The sequence below is a fragment of the Xenopus laevis genome, chromosome 1S (genome assembly GCF_017654675.1).
Source record: "Xenopus laevis strain J_2021 chromosome 1S, Xenopus_laevis_v10.1, whole genome shotgun sequence".
In the NCBI taxonomy this organism is placed as follows: domain Eukaryota; kingdom Metazoa; phylum Chordata; class Amphibia; order Anura; family Pipidae; genus Xenopus; species Xenopus laevis.
Window position 1 is genome coordinate 133,221,859 of NC_054372.1, and position 6,940 is coordinate 133,228,798.

The window sequence follows — 6,940 nt, forward strand, 5'->3', positions numbered from 1 at the left end:
GGAAAATCATGTTGTAGGAGATCCCCATATCCCGTAGGCGTCTCTTTACTCCAACAAAGGTATTCCGTTGGCGTTGCAGGGCAGCTGAATAATCCGGATAAAACGACACCCGAGCACCCTGGTAGTAGACGTCACCCTTGGTTCTAGCAGCTTTCAGAGCCGCGTCCCTGTCTCGGTAATTCAGCAATTTGATAAGGAAGGGTCTTGGAGGGGCACCAGGTGGCAGGGCTCTCGTGGGTACCCTATGGGCTCTTTCTGCCACGAACTGTTGTGAAAATGTCTCATCTCCCAGCATCTCTTTCAGCCAGCGCTCAGCAAACAGTTCAGGAGACTGCCCCTCACTTCTTTCAGGCAAGCCTACCACCCTGATGTTGGAGCGCCTTTGACGATTTTCCATATCTTCCATGCGATCAGAGGCCTGCTTCATCAGTTTGTGTAACTGGGTGATCTCATTAGGCAAGGGAGCAGTACGATCCTCCACAGCCCCCACCCGCTCCTCCATGGCTCTTGTTCGTTCACGAATGTTCTGGACATCATGCTTAAGTAGCGAGATTTCCACCTTCACTTCCTCTATCTTAGTGGTAAGGGCTGCTGTCAGTGTAGATTGGCAGGAAGAAATGGCAGCAAGCACATCCTGCATGGTAGGTTCCGTGTTGCCCTGTCCTCCCTCCTCCGTGTCTCGTGCACGATGCTGCTTAGAAGGGGAGGTGTGGGCGCCATTTTGACATGCGCCATTATCCAGGGCCTCAGGCTCCAGCGCAGCCTCTGTAAGCGGTCTCGGGTCTTTCTTACCCGCCGCAGGTCTTGACGCCATCTTATGCGCTAATGGGGAGCCCGCGCTAGCAGCGTTGGCTATCCCCCTGGAGGCAGACTTCTCCGGAGAAGGAGAGGAAGCGGAGGATGTGCGGGCGCCATCTTGCTTAGAGTTTCTGGCGTACTGCTCCAATTTAGCAGCCGTGTCGGAGCGCACCCGCTGGCTGCTCTGCGTGTTCCGCCTCATCTGCGATACCTTGCGTGCTGCAGCGTCCAGCGATCCAGTCAGACCACCGATTGTATGGATTTCGGGTCAGTTATGGGCTGTACAGGGTAAATGACAAGCGGAGCTCCTCTGCTGTGCGGCTTATCGGCTCGGCATGCGGCTCCGCCCCCAATTATTTATATATTAATATTGCTCAGCAAATCTTTTAAACTTAATAAATTAACCGTTTTTTAAAACATATGTATTTGTGAATAAAATTAAAAACAATTTAAATTAAATTGTGAAACCCACATATCTTATAGTAATAAAAACTTGAGAGAGCTGAGAATCATGGGGGAAAGATTAAGAGTTTAAAAGCTTATATATTACAAGCCAGAAATCTCAGTACCTATATGAAAGCAGTGTACAAGTTATTTTCATTTATCCCTTTTGGGGAAATAGTGTCTAGCTTGAAGATCCAATAACTTTCACGTTTGAGGAGAGCTTGCTCAAGATCTCCTTTGCGGATCCCATAGTTGATTTTTTCTAAAGCCCAAAATTTTAAAAGTGCTGGGTTCATATTATGACATTTTAGAAAATGGTGGGCTACTGTTTATAGTGTTTTATCATTTTTAGTTAGGTTCCCAGCTGTTCTTATTGTGATACAATGTTGCTGTAACCTCTGTTTTAGCATCTGAGTTGTCATCCTAATATATTTTTTCTGGCAAGGGCATTCAAGACAATAAATCACACCTTGGGTGTGATGAAGCCATTGACCCTGTGCTGTATGCCAAAGCGATCTTCAAAGGAGTCAATTCTCAGCATCCTATTACACATATTACATAAGGTTATCCCTTCCAATTAGATGTTTTCACACTGTCAAAGATTTAAATTTATTTGCCAGAAAATTGAAAATTGCCAGAAAATTGTGAGTGTCTATATCCATGCTGCTATCAACTGTTTCTTTCACTCAGGCCCATTGCTAAAGGCAGTTGGTTTAGCCGGTAATAACTATAAGAAGGGCAGCCCTTCACTGCTGAAGTGCAATAATAATGATATATCTAGCAGGGAGCACTAAGGGGCAGATTTACTAAGCTCGAGTGAAGAATTCGAATGAAAAAAAATTCGAATTTCAAAGTATTTTTTTGGGTACCATCGAATCGGTCAAATTTGATTGAATTCGATCGAATCGAATGATTCGAACGATTCTAAGTAAAAATCGTTCGACTAGACTGTTAGACTGTCTCTTTAAATACTTTGACTTCATACTTCGCCACTTTAAACCTACCAAGCTGCAATGTTAGCCTATGGGGACCTTCCCCAGCACTTTTCTACGCTTTTTTTGATCGAATAAAAATCCTTTGATCGATTGCTTAAAATCGTTCGAAACATTCGATTCAAACGATTTCATCATTCGATCGAATAAAAATATATCGATCCTTCGAATTTGATATTCGAAGGATTTTACTTGATAAATCTGCCCCTATGTGATAGTGTACCATGGCTAGTTACGAAATTTAAACAAAATTCTAATACTCAGACACTGAACCATGGAATAAGGACTAAATGTAATTTGTCATGCTATAGGACATTCTGCTTCTTTCGAACCAGCCCATGAAAAGATAAGCATAAGATGGGGCAAAGGGTGCCCCCATGGCTGTGCCACATCTCTGCAGATACTCTCCATTAAACATGAAATAATTATGTCTTAATAAGTATTCAACAGAATCCACTATATATTGATTCTGTACCATAGTGTATGTATTAGTTTCTTGTAGCCAATATTACATTACTTAACCACGTGATTCACATTGATGCCAGTGCGATGCATACCTGCGCGAACGCTAGTGCGTGTCTGTGCGAACGCCGTTGCACCGCGCGGAGGCGCAGCAGTATCATTTTCTTTAAGTGGGAGCCGAATCGGGGGAGTATGGCTGGGTCGGCGGGGGCCCATGAGGGCCGGGGCCCACCGTGTTTTTTCCCGGTGGCCCAGTCCGACACTGACTCTACATTTAAAGAGCTGATGGCACTTCCTAAGGTCATCGGCATGATTAAAAAAATCAAGATTGGAAAAATACCTACAGGTATATGAAACCAATATATAATTGGCTTTTCATTTTCTTTAATACGGAATATGAACAATGTCTATAGAAAATTTACAGCACATTTACACTTGTTTTTCTACTTAGTAACCAAATATATGCTAAAGATGCCAATGGAATGCACCTTATCAAAACAATAACTGCAATAAGATAAAGAACTGTGAACAATTTTAAGAATACTTTGGCAGCATTCTAAATCGTCAAACAAACATAGCTTTCATATATGTGATTTAACTACTTGCACTATGAACGGCCATGTACCTGTCTCTTGCCTTCACTGGTGAACAGCTCGTTAATGCGTTTCTGTTTGTATATATAATTTTTTTCAAGCAGCTTTTTATGAAGCCAGTCTGGATGACATACACGAGGAACAGGATTCTTCACATTAAGAAGACACAACAAAGGATGCGACACACAAGATTTAGCATAGATAATCCTTTCATCCACACAAAAAAAAAAACAAGACACTATGCAGAAGCAGGAAAAGTTGGAAAATCTCAAGTTGCAAACCTTATGAACAAAGCAGATAATTATATCTGCAGATATAGCTTGTATTGTATACACAAAAGCACTCAAGTCTTTACTTTGATTCCATATGAGTTCAGATACATTAGTACCTTATTTAGTTTTAACACAAACGTTTTGTGACTCTAAAAGAGGGAGATCAAACAGCACTGGCAAACACCAATTTTGGAAGTGTTTTACAGGTTAGTATTCCTCTGTTCTCTAGGTTGAGGAATTTATTAATGTATTACAGTTTATGTATTCATCATCAGCACTCAAATGACACATACGTTATACTGTATATATATTATGTTGTATATTATATACACACAAGATATATTTTTTTAAAGCTTAATATGTGTTTCATGTCCCCAAACAGGCTATTAACTCTTCCATTACTGTTCTCATGGCTTGAGGAAGAACACAGCCAGGCTCGAAATGTTGCAGTTTCTATGTGTGCAGTAGAACAATGTGCTGCTTAATTCCTACTTTATATATGTGCACAAACGACACCAGCATTTAGATTGCTTTAAAAAGAGTTAAAAACTGCACAAAAGACATGTAACATTTTGAGACTCATGGTCCTTTATCAAACACGATGATCGGATATGTTTGATAAAGACACACGAGTCTGGAAATGTCACTTCAGTCGTCGGGACATGGAACGATTTTCCACGAGGAAACTTCAGACGACTTCGGAAATCAAAGCGACACGAGTTCATTGGCGCTGGCGTTCTCTCATTATAGCAGGCGGAAGGCAGTTCGGGGGTGATTGTCACCCCGAATCTGCCCGTGTGCTAAAGCCCTAAGACTTCTAGACAGTAATCTGCCACATTTGCCACAGATGCATAAACCTCTTCAAGGGTACTACCCTTTAGGAAAGCCTCAAACACAGAAAGACTGAAAGATCTTGATCAGCTGCAGCTCTCCTCTTCGTTAACCTCAAATCCTTAAAGCTCAGCAAGTGACCTCATTAAACACAGCATACCAAGAGGTTAGCTGTATATATGTGCTTGAAAATGTTAAGCAATCTGGCACTCCAATTGTTAGAAGCTAATTGTTAGAACTCTATGAAGAATATAATCATAAACTAATCAGAAAATGCTATAAAACACCTTTTTAGTTATGCAACTAGTGAAACATAGCAGACACAGTACAATCCCAACTTTTCTTTAGCTTCTTCCCCTCCTCTTTGGATGCACTTGTGAGCCAGCTGCAGAAATTCATACAGAATTTCATGTTCTTGCATCTTTAATTTCAGCAGCATCTCCACACACCTTCTGGTTAGCCCCTAGCAGAGCTATGTGAGCCATCTGGGCGGACAGATTAACATTTGAGAGCCACTGAAAGAGAAATGAGACCATGCTTTAGGGAAAAGGTGTATTCTGTTATATTTTATCATTGTGGTTACATTTTGCCATTAGCATTTAGCATTAGCAAAATCAAGTAATAACAAAGCAGGTTCTCCACTCTTGCTTATTTACATGAGGCCTATGTAATGGATTCTAAAATCCCCTCTTTGCAGTCAGAACTGTTTAGCCCCTTTTGTCAGAAGTCTGTCTACAAGTTTTCATTTTATGTCTCTCTATTTCTTTTTGTCCTGCAGGGTAAAAATTTTGCTGAAAGCTGAAAGACAGCTATGTTCTGCTGAAATAAATGAAGTAAAAGGCAATTGCCGGTATGTAGGTGTGCTTCTTCCATATAAAGTTGCTGGATATCGTTTTGGCCAGGAAGCAGCCAAGGAAGGGAATGCACCCTAGAGAATTAAGTAAGTGGTGCGTGGAAGAGTTTTGTTTCTGGATTAATAAACATACATTGGTCAGATTAAGTAGCCAGCTGGGGACACCAGGTGAATTTTGCTCAACTAAGGGGCAGATTTATCAAAGGTCGAAGTGAAAATTCTAATTAAAAAAAATTGGAGCTAATTTTTGTGTACTTCGACTAGGGAATAGTCCAAATTCAATTTGAATTTGAAAAAAATTTGAAAATTAGAAATTTATCATGTGCTGTCTCTTTAAATTTTCGACTTCGACAATTCGCCATCTAAAACCTGCCGAATTGCAGTTTTAGCCTATGGGGGACCTCCTAGAACCTGTTTGGAGTCAAATGTGCTATGACTTTGATTCTTACATCACAACATACACCCTTGATGTCCTAAAAGCTGATATTTAAGCTATTTAAACCTTAATAGCCTGGGACAGCTGCCAAATAAAAGGATTTATTGTGCAATACCATGAAAGGGAGTGTACACTGTAACAATTGGAAAGCAACAACTCTTTCTGTACCAAGTAAGGCTCCTACACAGATAATTTTGAATTGCATTAATGTCAAACTCTAGAAACTCTGGGTCAAGTGGGCTTCCATAAACATTGTAGTTGTGTAGACATAATTATATATACTACATAGTATCATGGAACAGAGTATTTATCAACTTTGAGAAAAAAAAACTTTGATCCATAAGCAATGAGACACGAATTATGGTATACCAGACATTATTATCCAAGAATTGTATAATGGCTTTAAATGCTGAATTTTAGATGAAAGTTTAGTAATTGTATTACCATAAACGCTGTAGTTTGACATGGTTGTATTCTTTCCCCAACCCTATTTCCACTTGATCTTGACAATATTATGAACAGAGTAGTGAAAAGAAAGTGATAATAACACTGGGGGTTGAAGAGACAGGATGAAAGATTAGAAGGATAGATTTGAAGTGAGAGAGAGAAAAGCAAAAGCTATACTACTAGAAATCAATGCCAAGAAGAACAGAGAGATTAGTGTGAATGTTAATATTGACACCAGCTTTTAGGTGGCAGGGAGAGAACTGCAGAAAGTAATTTTTTTACATGATGGGAAACTTAAGTGACTAAAGCAGGAAGTGCTAAGGAGGATATCAAGTCTAGAATAAAGAAAGACAATGGTGCTTTTGTACAACGTCACTCTTTATGGCAAAATAGAAACATATTCAAGAACATGAAGGTGAAACTTTGTTTTTATTTGAAGTTCATTAACACCAAAATAATTATGGTACATACATCATTGTACTATGGAATGCACATCTTCAAACAAAACAAAGGAAAAAATAATATATATTACATATAAATATTGTGTTGCCAGTGGTTTTCCATTCTTCTCTTTTTTTTCTTCAAAAATGGTTTTTATGATTCAAACTTTTCAGTCCAAGGGGGTTATTTACTAAACTCCCAATGCAAAAATCACGAAAAATGTGATTTTTTTTTAATAAATCGGACTTTTAAAAAAATCATGAATGTTTCGGAATTTATTAAACCCTGAGGATGGAAAAGTCCAAATCTGAAAATCCGGCATCTCAGACCTGTCGAGCTTGCATATAAGTTAATGGGAGAAGTCCCAATGA